Genomic DNA, 15,769 nt, shown 5'->3' with positions numbered 1-15,769 from the left:
TATCTCTGTCGTCTTCGTCTGTCACGCAGCTGAGCTCACAAATGTGTCATATTTCAGTTTCTTAAATTCTCCTATAAATTCCCTTCAAAAACTTTTATTAAATGTATTAAAATAAATGTATTTAAAAGATACATATTCTAGATTTTACACATATATTAAAAAAATTCATTAAATATGCATTGTTTTTTGTGAATAACAATTTTCCATAACTTTAAGCCAATAGAAATTCAATAAACACCATTAATTTTTTTGAAACTTACAATTTTTCATAAAATCATACATTGAAAAAGTAAAAAATGTATCTTTTTAAAACAATTTTTTTTTTATAACATACATCTTTTAGGAACGGAGGGAGTATTAGATAATTGTTGTTTTTGTAGCTTTCGCTACAAGAAAACAGAAGCATAATGACTACAATATTAGTTCGTTAGTTGGTTGTAATATGTGTATTACGACCGACTAACGACAAAATGAATTTTGTTGTTAATAATTTGTCGTAATGGACAAATCGTCATCATATTTACGAATAAAATTCGTCATTAATTTCATCGTAAAACATTTCGTCGTAAAGAAATCCTTTAGTCGTTCATTGGTCGTAAAATGTAATCTTATAAAGAATAAACGTTAATATTGAACAAACAGGTCATAAATTTTACGACAAGTTTACATCCAGTGTCGATGTTAATTGGCCATAATATTTACGACCAATTTACATCTACTCTATAATTTAAGGAAAAATATATATTTATACAATTAAAATTTTATAAAAATCTTTGAAACTGGAAAATTTTTAAATAAAAATCTAATACATCCAAAAACATATATAATATCAAAAATGTAATAATATTCATAATATGAAACCGAAAAGAAACCTAACAATTAAGGTTGATATCGTCGAAAAGCTGGGAACTATGCTGCTCGGCATGTTCCTCTATATCTCCCTGTTCTTCCAGAGTGGGTTCGGGGTTAATGTTCGGACGTACAGTCTACCACATCTGTGCAAGGGCCGGGTTTGTCTCTGCAATAACATCGAACATCCCCACCATGGCCCTAATGTGGTTCCTGTTGGCATGGTTGTCCGTCTGGAGCTCCGATATGACTTGGTTGGCAACCATCAATATGTTTGAAGCTGAGAATCTTCATGCATTCTTGCAGCATATTCAGCTCTCGCCCTCGGAACATCTTTTTTCTTCGAGACAACCTTCAATTAATAAAATGAATATTAGTACATCTATAAAACTTAAAAAATAATATGTATATAAACATATATTTGAAATATTGAATATTTTACCTGCTCAAATTTTTTGTTTTGTTCGACGGTGGACAACAAGACCGGTTCGCCTTCCGGATTTTGTTGCAACATCTGGGTTTGGACCTCCTGGATTAGAGCCTCCACATCGTTGTAGATCTTTCTGCTCGAGGATGCAGAAATGCTGGTGTGTCATTTTCTAATGTCAGGAAAGACCTGATGGCGCTCCTTCTTGAGTGGCCTAAAATTTGTATAAAATTAATTAAACTCATGCATTCAATAAACAATTAATTAATAATTAAAAAAATTTTAGAAAGATCGAAGACTTACAATTTGTAGGTCCCTCCTCCCAGCGTGTGGGGGCTGTCCAGATGTATGGGTATTGGCAAATTGTCTTCAGCATCACTCGTCAACCGGGACGCGGAGCACTTAAGGGACCTTCGAACTGACTTAGGCAAATTCCAATAAGCTTTCAAGCCTTTCCAAACGTCATTAATGACGTAGATGGGGTTTGCGCCATCCCTTAAAACCCTTCACTTCTACTTCCAATCACCAACATTGTTCTTTAGACGACTCATCCCCTTAACGCTTCCTTCACCTTTTCGGTGACAGCAATAGACCAATTTATTTTTGCTACAAAAAAAATTATAAAATAAGAAATAATTAAATAAATTTCAAAAGAAATTAAATAAATAAATAAAATTATAATTAAAACTTAATTACCGCAAATCACTTGAAACAAGTCCTCCAAACGTGGTACAATGTAAGAGACAAGTTCGGATGCGTGTGCCAGAAGTTTGCCTTGATGATGTCTGAAACGGTCTGTCCTAGACAATTGTCCATCAGAAACCTATAAGATTTGAAAGAATATATATTAGATCGATATATATTACATTAGACCGATATATATATATATATATAATTGTAATATATATAATTTAAATTTTAATAATTAAATATATATTAAAGATTACCAAAAAAGTGTTGGATGGTCGATTTGGATCGGTGATGCCTAAACCTTCTCGTCCCGGCATCTGGCGGAGGTCTTCCACTGTAAATCTAGCATACGGAGCATGCGATGGCCCCCATCAAATCCGGATGGACAGCTGTAGGAGCTGGCGCAGCATCATCAGGAGCGGGTGGAGGCTGCTGATCAGGATTGTGTGGAGGAAGCTGATCATACTGACGCTGGTATGGAGGCTCATACTGAGGATAGTATGGAGCAGGCTCATACGGAGCAGGAGGCACATACGGAGCAAGAGTCGTCTGCAGTGATCTTCCCTGAGATTGGCTCTCAGGGACATGCTCCTGGGTGGATGCAGTGCCAGAGCTATAAGCTGATGGATCCGGCCGACTAAATAATGTAGCTGCATTATAGGGTCCGGCCACCATGTTCCTAATTCTCTTTCTACTGCGAGCCATATCGTCGATCTTTAAAAAAAGAACATAATGGTTATAAACAATTTAAATCTGTTATTAAAAATAATCTAAAACTAATTTCATACCTAATCTAATTCCATCCTAAAATAATTGCAAACCTAATCTACTTTCATCCTAAACTAACTACCTAAAACTAAAAAAAAAAATTACCTATAGAGAGAAGGTAAATTGTTGTTAGAGAGAGAGGAAGGAGCAAAGAAATAGCTTCGGCTTTCTAATTTTATATAGGGATTTAGGTTTCGTCGTAATGGAAAAGTAAATTACGACCAATAAGGGACGATCCGCGATTTTGGACGAATTAGGGACGAGACATTACGACGAATTAGGAACGATCTGTGTTTTAATATTACGACGAATTAGGGACGACTTAATATTAACAGCTCAATTATGACGACCATGTTATGACGACCATGGTTATACGAAAAATGATCCAAAGAGATTATCAAACCTCGAAGATTCGTCCGAAGAAACTGAATTTTCTCCAGTTTCTTGGGACGAATCCTCAGGCGTCTGATAAATCTCTCCGAGAGATTAAGAACTTTTTGTTTTGATTTTTCCCTTGTGCATTTATAGAATGAGAGTGGTGCATTTACGTTGAGTTTACATCTTCAACGTTAACTGGACGTAACAGATTGCAAGGAGTTTAGGATGAAGAAGATGTAAACTCGTCGTAGAGTTTTACAGCTCATAGACAACAATTTAACTTCGACATTTTTTTGTATCTTTTACAACGAAACTTTACGACAAACAATTTCCTTGTTGGTTAATGAGTATTTTACAACGAAACATGTTACCTATATTTTTCGATGAATTTACGACGATCTGTCTTTTACGACGGATGTTTTACGATAATTCACATATCGTCGTAAATGTACGAAAAATTAACGAGAAATAAGTAGTTGTAAAGCGGGTGTTTTCTTGTAGTGTAAAGTTTTTTCACTTTTTAAAACTTAAACAATTTGTGTGACTTTCTATTTTGATTAATGAATATCTATATTTTTTTAAGAAAGAAGGGTGGTCATAAAAGTAATATGTTTGTTTCAAAAAAGAAAAGAAAGAAAGAGGAGATGACATTTTTTTCATGATAGATTCACCAACCAAATAGTATTTAAGTATTTGATATTTTTTAAAAAAGGAAACAAAATTGAATATCCAAATTAGATTATATTTTTAAAATAAAATAATAAAAATACATAAAAATAGTTACAAAAAAGAAATAAATTAATATTGTTAAGTCTTTAGCAAAATACTAAACCCTATACCCTAAATCCGAAACCCTAAACATTAAACCTTAAACTTTGGATAAACTCTAAACATTGGAAAATCTTAAACCCTAAATCATATATTAAAAGCTAAATTTTAATAAACTAAACCCTAAATCCTAATTACTAAACCCAAACCCTTGGGTACACTCTGAACCCTTGGATAAATCATAAAATCTAGGGTTTAATTTTAAATATTTTTGATTTAGAGTTTATGATTTATCCAAGGGTTCAGGGTTTATCCAAGAGTTTAGGGTTTATTGATTAGGGTTTAGTGTTATTAAGATTTAATTTTTAATGTATGATTTAGGGTTTAAAATTTTCTAATAGTTTACGGTTTATCCAAGATTTAAGGTTTATAATTTAGGGTTTGGAGTTTAGGATTTAGGATATAGGATTTAGTATTTTACTAACGGTTTAACAATATTTATTTATTTATTTTTTGTAACTATTTTTATGTATTTTTATTGTTTTATTTTAAAAATATAATCTTATTTGGAAATTTAATTTTGTTTCATTTTTTAAAAGATATCAAATATCAAATATTTAAACACTATTGGTTGGTGAACTTAGAGGTTCACCCTAAAGAGTAAACCCAAGAATTTCTCTTTTTTTTTCATTTGGAACTGTAGAGAGATGCATGTGGTGAAACCGATCATTAAAACAACATCCTTGTGCGTTTCATAAATTTCTGCAATTTTTCCACTTCGGTATGGCGTTAGCTACACAAGCCCTGACCATCGTGTCCTCCTCCATCTCCACATATATTTTCATATTTTTATTTTCTGCCTCGTTAGTTTACTTCCATTTTTGGGGTTTTATGTTTTCTTTATTTTATCAAATCGTTCAAGTTACAAGGTAACTGAATAGTGTATGGACCATGTTAACTTGAGAAACATGTCAAACATTTCTTACGTTAACGTCAATACATTTAAAATTAATTTTAACGTATGTTAACGTCAATACATTACGTCAATACATGTATATCCTTTCCGAAATAAAAGATAAGAGAGAGATGGTGTAAACTGTTGACCTAAGAAGTAGCCGACTTTAAACTGTTGAGACTAAAGTCTATGCAGAGATGATAACCACTCAAATGAATATTTGACCTACTTGGCTACTTCTCTCTTTGTAACTTCTCTTTTTTTTTTTTTTGAACACTATTTTTTGGTTTCTCTACATCTACAGTTCTCTCACATTGGTGGTTATCGGAAAAAGTATCAAGAAAGTGAATAGTGCAGGATTTCCAGATTTTTTTCAGACCATCTCTTGAGTTAATTCTCTGTTTGTTGTCAAAAAAGAAAGTATCTCTTTGATAGACTGACCATAAAAATCAATTGATTTTTGTTGCAGAAAAGACAATTCAATACAATGAGAAGACTCTGTATATTACAAGCTCGCAATTCGTTTTCCTTGTGATAGTTACTGTTTCCTTCTCACTTTATCAAAGCAATCAAATATTGACATATGGATACAGTGCATTTTTAGTATGGATTGGAGGAGTCTATAACCGAAGTAGATCCAGTGCTACATATTTTGAGTCAGTTTGATCCGCGATCTGGTAGCCTACTTGACTGGTTTAGTTAATCATCTGTTATTAAAAAAAACTTACTTGTGACTTTTAATAACATAACGGTTGTCTATGTATAAATTAAAGATATTAGATCATTTCCAACTTTACTTCATATTTGATTCTAAAATAGAGTTTAGAGTAAAAAATATTCTAACTCCATTTGAAAATAAAATAAACAATAAGTTTACTCCATAAATAGAGTAATGCTTTTAGTTTTTGTTCATTACTCCACTTTTCATTCCAAAATAAAACGGAATTAGAGTAAAACTCAACTTTATAATGGATATTACTCTATTTTGGAAAAATATTAAGTTTTACATTAAAATACTCTTAATTCGACGATCCCACATATTATATGCGAAACATTAATATAAAATTTAATTTTAATGGTTATGTTAAATTGACGACAACAAACTCATTCTCGCTGAAACTGAACGACAATGCCACATATTGCTTTTCATTTAATTTTATATTCACTATATATAACAAAAAAATGTTATGAAATTTAAATTATATATACATATATAGTGTTATATAGTGAAATGACTGTACTTAACGTCTTTAGTAGAGAACCTAAAAAGGCATTTTTATCCATTTCGGAAATTTAAGTAAACGAAATTGGTTTTAGAACTAGTTACCATACCGATAAAAATCAAACCAAAATAATGTTTAGACCTTTTAAAAATCTAAAGTTCTATTATTACTGACCAACTCTTTCATTTCCTCCGAATCAGCGTAACTTTATACCGTCTCTTAAAAAAAATGGACCGAGTTTAGTTACTTGATGAGTGTTGTTGAAGGATACAAACCATCTCCAACACTGATCAAGGAGATAATAATCGGTAAGATAATTGATGTAGTTTACCAATACTTTTTTTTGTCTTCCACCTTTCATCTTCTTTAGTAGAACTAATTTCTTGAGTTCATATTTATATACAAAAAAAATTCATTTAGTTATTTGAATTTAATTTATTTAGACTATGTACAACAAAGGTGTTGAATAATTTATTAAGCTGTTGAATGCTTACAATAAAGATGTTGAAAAGGTTGTGAAGGTTACGTGGATTATTTGTAGTTGAATCTTTTCAACTAGTTGAAACTTCAAAAGTGAATCCATATTTACAATATGTCACCATATTATTGGTTCTTGTGATTGTTTGTATATTTATTTAACCCTTATTATTTTAAGCCTATTAGCTTGTAATAAATAAATAAATTGTTTTTTTAATTATATTAAAATTTATTGTTTTGTGTTTTATAAATAGAGACTTGTTTTTTTTGGATTTGGATACACACACACAAATACATACACACACACACACACAGAGACACACACACACACACACACACACACATATATATATATATATAAATTTTATTTTATTTTCTAATATTCTTTGTTTATATTTTTAGATAATTGTTTGTAAGATAAAGTCTAAGAATTTATAATCATAAAATTTAAATATTTATAAATATAAAATAATAATAGATGAATAAAGTGTTTGATTCCTTAAAAAAAATATTGTAAATATATAAAAATTAGATGTATTATGAATGATTATGTGGAGGTGAAAAAGATGATGTGGAATGATAAAAGTGAAGAATAGTGCGTCAAAAATATTTAACCAATGTACATAGTCTTATTTGTATATAAAAATCCCATCAAAATTATTCACTTTCTTCTCTTGCCTTCCATTTGTTTGTAGTTGTTAATTTCTTTGGACTCATTTGTACCAATGGTGTCCTAAGTTTACTTCATCTTTCACATTTTTCATGAATCTATTGTGCTGGCTGAGATTTATGTCTCAAAAGTGAAGATTAATTATAAATTGTTTTTTTTTTTATTAATGTGGAGGTATTACAGATCTATATAATGTTTCAGACAAATTTTCAAAGAGAAGTATAATTCACATATGGATCCTTTCTCCGATTATTTAGATGAGTCCAAAGTATACCTTCATATCCTTATGGCCACATATGTTAAAGTGTTATATGTAGCTGGTTCGAACTCGAGTTAGTTTCCCAAAGTCCATCTTTAAACATATTTGAGCTCAAGAGTGTGTCTTTAAACATATTTGATCTCTCATGTGTTTTTAGCTGCATATTAAAGCAACTAAAATGTGACCGATAATTATTAATAAATATAGTGTTTCAAATGAAAATATAGTTTGACTAGCAACTATTAATAAATACAATGCTAGTCAAACCTTACAATAGCGATGATTATAATTTTGTCTTTTTAAAGAGATTGTTTTTAGTTTGAATAATGTGATGTTTAACATGGCATATGACTTTGCAAGTCTAGACAACTCAATTAATATGACAGCTGACTTAGCAATTCAAGTCATCTTAATCAACAGTTCAAATAATGTCATGTTGTATTGAAATTATTGACCACAATAGTAGTTTGACAATGGAAATCTTTAAAAAAAAACAAATGAAAATATGTTTTCACACATGCACCTTTTATTTCAGATACTAATAATCATCGCATATGTTTAGAGTTTTTTTTTTCTTTTTTTTTGTAAAAGGGCTTTCAGCATATGTTTAGAGTTGAAATACTAATTGGACGTTTTCCCAACAGATGCAGAAACACCGTATATACCAAGATTCAGGGCATTTAAAACAGAAAACACTGATAATTTTTTTATATAATATTCTGCTAGGATGTTTAATCCAGATTTTAGTTAATTTTTGGATTGTCTATAATTGCTTACATATCGACAAATCAATAATATCACTTAACTATTGGTCAACCATATGAGATAAAGAGAAAGAACCAACCAGTAACTACTTATTCAGACTTCTGTTTCGTAGACTAATATGGCCCAAGGGCTTGCACGTGGTTGCGAAATTATCAGCCTAGTTCGTCAACTCAATTATGCAAGTTTTTTTCTGGCAACATTCTTATGCTATCTTGGTATTTAATATTGTACATGAATTCAACCAATAAATTAAGCATTGTCATTAAATAGTGGTCTCAAACTAGCTAGTATATGTTTGCAACATGTCTTTCAGTGTTCGAATATTGTCTGCTTTGATTGTCCCGTACATAGAAAAATTAACTAAGATTACCAAAATTTAACTAAAAAATAATTAGGTAAACAATGTGCATTGAGATGCTTTCGAAGTAATAATAGCATAAAACAACTCAACGCATGCAATGGATCAGCTTCATAACAATATGTGCAAGAATCATAATACAAGATTCGCTCGAAATTCAAAAACAAAAATATCAGCACTTCCATTTTCGTTTTCTTCATCTAAAACAATAATCATCACTAACATGTCAATTTGTACAAAATTAATAATGTAAATAAATATCATGTCGAGAACATTCCACCTCACAAGAAGGCAAGGAGAATTCGACCCCGGAGAGCCATACACGTGGACATGTTTAAGGGCCACACAAGAGGAAGAATACATTGCACCTTAGGGCATCAGCATTGCTAGATATGCAATTGCATATCTTAGTATTACTTTAATAATATAATTAGATTAGGGAATTTGCACTAGATAGCAAAGTTATGGAAGGTAATTGGGTATCTGGTAGAGAGACTGTGCAAAATGAGGTAATACCAAAAGTGTCCTCATATCCACAACTAAATAATACACAATGTCGACTGACACGTCAAAATGTTGTTGACGAGAAAATTTTAATAATTTAATGGAAAAAATATCATAACACTGTCGCGCCCGTCACATCAATTTGTAAAATATCTCACAGCTCTTCTATCTGCAATCATTGTAGGTATATTCGGTTGCAAACAACCTGAAGAGTTCCCAAATTTACCAGACTACGAATTAATACTGGGTGAACATAACGGAAGACCCAGAACCAGATCGGAAATGCAGTTGAAAGGCGAGGTCCGGGAAAATGATAGTGAAACCGAGAGGTCAAAATATTGTTGACCGGTAACTTTAGCATCCGTCCTAACAATTTGTAAAATATATCAAAACTCTTCTCTCTTTAATTATTAGAGCTACATCCGGTTGCTATATCTAATATCATAGTTTTAAATTAATGTAACCGGTTTCGCCAAGTGTATTGCGTTTTCAATACAAATTTAATTATTTGCGAGTAACCCGGGTAGCAGGTAACGAGGAAGGTGTGGGTAAAGGAGATAATTGGCAACTCATGGAAAAATTGTCATGGTTCGCCAATTATTAAAAAGTTTGCATAGATCTGCAATTACCACCCTGAATTTTGATTTCTAGCTAAATAGGCCATTAGATTAAGAGATTTTGGTAAGGTACATGAGTAAAAGTAAAAATTATTGGTAGAAGTTTTGGTAGGTTCTTAGCAAAATATTAAATTTTGTTTTTTTTTGATAATTGTTTGGTAGGATTTTAAAATAAAACATATAACATTAAACATAAGAACATTACAAAGTTGAAAAAAAAATTACAAAGTAGAAAAAAAAATTACAAAGTTGAAAAAAAATTACAAAGTTAGAAAAAATTACAATAACATAAAAGCCACCGATTTTAATTTTAAGGCCCAAATTTATCCCATATATGTTCGATCAAATCATGTTTCAATTGTTGATGGACTGGTCTTACCCCAAACTCTTGCTCGACGATCAAGTGAACTAAAAATCTCTGTAGGCATCTTAACGCAAAATGAAACATCCTGATCTTGAAACGTCTCATCTTGATCGTCTGTACGTCGTTCATCTTCGACAATCATATTATGGAATATGATACATGCTCTCATAATATTAGCTATCTTCGAATCGTCGTCAACGCTTCCGATTTGGTGCCTTCGGTGTCGAGAGAGATCGAGAAAAGAAAGAAATGTGACGAACGAGAGAGAGAGAGAGAGAGAAAGAGAGAGAGAGAGAGAAAGAGAGAGAGACACACCCGTTTCCGTGTTTGCAAACCGTCCACTTGCGACACGTGCCCCTGAAGGACGAGCCAAATAACTTCTTAACTTAGAAGTTTTTCCAAACATATCCAGCCTTTTTGATTTAAATTTCGACCCAAATATACTAAGAAGTGGGCTTAAGAAGTCCCAATACTGATGCCCTTAGAAGCGACACACCGTTTTCTACTAACAATAACGAACTTCTTTAAGTCTGTTCAAAAAAAAAAGAACAATAACGAACTTCTTTAAGTCTTGTTGAATTTTGTTTAGTTTAGTTTCATAAGACTTGGCAAAAGAAGATTTGGTTGTCCCCTCTTCGTAGATTTTCTTTAGATGCTATTATGGGTCCCATGACTCCGACCAAGTTAGCTTAATAACGTTTTTAAGTCTTTTTGTCCCGCAAAAATTTCAAACTGTCTGTTATGTATATGCCCAATGCACTGATGATCACATATTCAATTATAAATTATCTGTATTAAGACATATACATATATGATCGATAATTGTATTTAATTAACGAGGATGTCAGTTTGAGTTGAGGTTCTTTTACATTACTCGAGATATCCATGCTTATCATGGGATTTTGAATGCATTGCATGTGACTGTTTGTGATTAAGATAATATCTTACTCATCTAATCATAAACAAACATAATAATAAAATACGAGTCCATTTGAGTTTTAAAAAGTTGTACTAAATTATTAAAGAAATATAATTTTGATTGAATAAAAAATGTAGAATTACATTTAAAAATGAAACTTTCCATATCAATTTATATCCATGCAATTCATTTGTTAATGTTGATATGGAAAGTTTCATTGTTGGTTATAATAAAAACTTTCTATGTTGGTTATCAATTTTTGTTTTTCTAAAAAATTTTTGTCACATAATAACATACTGACGGTTAGAGTTACTTCTGTCATGTTGAAAAGCTGTCCACCAACTCACAATGATGAACAAAATTATGAAAATAAAATTAGATCATTAATACAACGAAGGTATCTATAAAATCATCGAAATGGAATAATGTTCAAGAAAACCTCGGAGATAGCAGTTAGATATGAATCATACTTCATAATTGTTAAGACTTTAATTAATTAGAGGAAGCAACGCATCAGACAAAACATGTCGGTTATGAATCAATATATACCGTTGATTAAAGGCACCGCTTGAATTAGAGTATACGTTGATTAAAAGCATCACTTGAGTCATTATATAAAGTGATCAAAAGCAATATGAGAAGAAGGGGGAGGGGGGAAGAAAAAAGAGATAATATTACTCACAATTAATTGGATTTAATCTTTTTTTTTTCTCCATAATAAGTTAAAGAAGGAAAACTCAGAATAAAGCTTGCTTCGTTGACAGAGAAAGTTATGAGTTTCGTGGAGATCATCGGGAACTAGCTACTCCGGAAATGTCAAGGGAACTCCCGGCATCCGAGAAAACGAGGACAACTTCACTTTCCCAAGAGTCACGTAGATGGTTGAGAATGGTTACCAATGTCGGATGATTTCGAAAAACAACCTAGCAGAATGTGCCAGATTTAGTGGGTGGGCGAAGCTAGGTTTGTAATAGTTTGATTTCAACATTTTGTTCAAAACAAGCTTGTAACCGTATCTTATTCCCGATTTCAGGCAGATTTATATATATAATCGTTTTTGAAAAAAAGAGAGAAAAGAAGTGCGCTAGGGTTTCGGTACGGGTGTGTTGTACGGATATCGATAGTTGTATCCTCAAGATAGACGCCTATAAAACTACACACACCATTGTAAAGGTGAATTTCTTTCTTAGGAGATTGATTAGATAAGCCTCTATCAAACTACAATCAGTTAAGACGAAGAAACATATTTATCTCGTAACTTTTTATAAGGGTATATTAATCGAGTAAGATTTATAAAAGTTTATAAACTCAAACATATTGAGTACGTGAGATTGATTTGCATCTGTACTTTGGAGTAACAATAATGAAAGTTAAACTTACGAATAAAGTTGATGTTTGATTGTTTGGCATTTCTCTCCCTGCAATAAAACATCCTTTATAGTATTCTAATTCATTTCAGTAAAATTTTTTTTTTTTTTGGTCAAACCTTCATTTCAGTAAATAATGTCCTATCTTTCAACCGATACTCGTTTATTTATTTACAACTAGGTGCTGAGACCCCGCGCAAGTGCGGAGCTGGTTACTTTAGATATCGGTGGGACGGTATGATTTACGAGATGTTGGTGTTGTTTAAGATTTGTGCAAATTAAAGAATAAAATTTATCGGAAATAAGACAACAAAATTGATCTTAGCTTTTGACGATTAACTCAAGTTAGAGACATCTCCCAAAACGGAAGGAAAATTCAAAACGTATAATTAAGGTAAAATATAGAGAATGTGAAAAAGGCCTAAACATGAAACAGAAAGCGTGGAACAACGGAAAGGGAAAGATAAGAAGATGAAGAAGCTTACGTCAGGTATATGAAATTAAAAAGACAGATATTGTGACAGCGCAACACCAACTTATTTGGGGGTCTATATCAAGTTATTAACTCTGTATATATCCGTTGTTTGAATAAATACTCAAAGTTTTAAACTACTTGCATTACAAAATTATTTTATTTTTTCAAAATACATATTGTTTGCTAGTACTTGTTAGGGAGCTCAAGGACCGTAGTAGCATATATTAAAGCTACACTAATCTTCATCGCTAAGATCACACATTGTCTACATCCTCAAAGTTAGGATATTCCAAGTAACACTTCTCCTCGTCTTCCTCGTCACGGGTTTCATCTTCATCTTGTAAACTCCAAGTAACCATCTTCCAAAACGCAGCACTCCACTTCTCTTCCCTCTTCAGGCTTAGCGGTGGTCTGTGACAAAATCCAGCCGTTGGATTGAAACAGAGCTCTTATATTGGCTTTGTGGTTCATAAGAGTTTCAAGAATGGTGAAACTGGAAGCATCATGGCGAGTGGCTCCCCTTCTAAGGAGATCTGCCCCCTGTGTGAAACAGTTTAACAAAACATAAAGATTAAAATAGTTTAACAAAACATAAACGAAGGTTGACTTTTTTACATTATGAAAAAGTAATTGTGGGTTTAAAATGTTTGGGCTCAGATTATGTTGGGCTCTATGTCTAAAACATGATTTGAACTTAAAAACTGAAAATAAAAAAAAACGTTAGGTTATCTTTTTTTTTTTCTCTGTCGTCGGGACAGCATTACTTGTGAGATCGCTGGCATGATTAGAGCTTAAGTTTGTGAGATTGGGGAGCGATAATAGTGTGATGCGTTATTGAAGAGGAGTTTACTTACATCAGTTAGGCTTCGTCCGCATCATTCCATTGTCGTTGGTCCTCGGGTGCTTCGTCGTCGTCGGAATCTGCAAAATAAAAGGTTTTAATTTGTTAAGTAAGATGTCTTTTATTTCTTTTAGATTCGGTTGCTAAAAACATAATTCATTCAGTTTTCCTGTTTGTTTGGAGATTGCAGGGATGAAACTGTGGATCACAGAATCATGTAAGAAAAACAGAGAAAAATCATTAGTTGTTCATAAAAAAACCCATAGACAAAACCAAAACAAAAACATGAAGACACGTTTCATATATGAACAAAGAATAAGCAAAGCAGAGTTAAAGTGATAAAAAATAAGTTAGAAACAATTATCACCAGTTCATCAAGGAGGAGAATGGTGATGCCCATAAACTCTCTATTCTTGTTAATGTTCCTGGAATCCTAGAATCGGATGAGCCGACCAACAATGGACTGAGTGGACCTTCCAAGGCGGAGAGAGTTGAAGGTGGAGTAGGGAACGGCGGCAATGGCGGCTGAAGCGGTTGGAGCAGCTGGATAAGTCGTTTTCGCTTCGCGAAAATAAAGCGATCGGAAAACTGAGAAAGAAAAGTTTGAGACAAGATGGAGCTTTTACATCGAGGGATTCTATATATATGAGAGCTCTGAAGGCGTTAGAGGAGAAACTAAGCGTTTGGTAGGCGCAAAACGTGCATAGAGCCTTAAAGATCGACCATAATAGCTGATTGCTGGAAGGAGAATCGCAAGCGACGAATGAGATAGTGAAGATGGCGGCTTCCCTAATCTTCTTAGCTTTGTCCGTATCACCACTTTGGGCAGATACAAAGCCTAATAAACAGAAAATCAATAAGCCCAAAGCCCACTTTTTGTCGAAGTCCATTCGTTACCCATCAATTCAAAAAAAAAAGAGAGGTGTGGTCCACAATGTTATATTAATTTTCGACCTTCATAATCTATATTAGTTTCAGCCATCATTGTACAAAGTATCATTTAGGACAGTGGTATAATTGTGGATGTTTATATCTCAATAACCTGGGCTCGAATCACATATTTGACACTTTTTCACACTTTAAAAAAGTGGAACCCACATACCGCTGACGTGTCGCATCAGGAGGAGAGAAACTCTCTTATTATATAATAGATTACTAGGTGACCGGCCCGCACCCTGTGCGGGCATAAGAACATGATCGGTCCGTACCCTGTGTTCTCTCTCGGCCCGTACCTCACGAGAGGGAACACAATAACGTCAGTATGAAGAGGCATATATTGTGTGTATGTATAATTGCAACATCACAAAATATTTTGTGTGCTTACGAAGATACTTTCATTCAAAAAATAGGATAAATAGTGTATAGTTTTAGAAGTAACAGATTTTATATTATCATTAATTAGAATTGTATTGTATATGTGTCGTAATTCTTTATTTAGGTGAATAATATTATTTTTCCATAAATAATAAACAAACATTTATGTAGACATATTAAAAGAAAATATAAAAAATCAAAATATTATCCATAAATAATATAAATTATGAAGTACATTTCTCGATAAAAAAAGCAAATTCAAATAGAAACTTGCAAAAAATTAAATAAATTTTGTAAGCAATTTGACGGGTTAACATTATTTGATAGATTTATAAATTTCTAAATTTTATTGAACATGAAATAATATTAAATTGACATACCGTCATCGGTCTCCTAACTCATCACAACCCATCTAGCAAATGCAAAAAATAAATAATTGCAACAGTTTATTCATTTTAAAATTTGTGTTTGAAAAAAAGTAGATTAAAATTACGTACCGTGACTACAAAATATTCTGAAAAACTTGTTTGTAGACAACATTCAATGTTTTTGTCTTCGGCTTCCTTTCTTTACCAGTTATTAGGATTTTTAATCCAGATCTCGACTTAACTCTTGAAAGTGCAACTTTGCCTTGCATTTTGTAAGAATTTTATAAATTATTTTAAAATTATGATAAATTTATTCTTTAAACAACGATAAATAATTTAAAAATAATATTAATAAACATTTTTGGATTTTGTAATATTTAAAATAGTTATTATATAATTATATTCGAACACAG

General features: G+C 32.1%; 1 long non-coding RNA gene across 1 annotated transcript; it reads right to left on the bottom strand.

Moving 5' to 3' along the window:
* Positions 1 to 12,973: 12,973 nt before the first annotated feature.
* On the bottom strand, positions 12,974 to 14,589 carry LOC125579138. The gene is made up of 2 exons (XR_007317126.1): positions 13,688 to 14,589; positions 12,974 to 13,373 (listed from the first exon to the last, which is right to left on the bottom strand). It is a non-coding gene; the product is annotated as an uncharacterized LOC125579138 (long non-coding RNA).
* Between the last annotated feature and the right edge of the window lie 1,180 nt (positions 14,590 to 15,769).

Source organism: Brassica napus, chromosome A10, assembly GCF_020379485.1.
Source record: "Brassica napus cultivar Da-Ae chromosome A10, Da-Ae, whole genome shotgun sequence".
Lineage (NCBI taxonomy): Eukaryota > Viridiplantae > Streptophyta > Magnoliopsida > Brassicales > Brassicaceae > Brassica > Brassica napus.
Note: the sequence above shows the minus strand (reverse complement) of the source record. Positions and strands in the feature narration are given on the sequence as shown.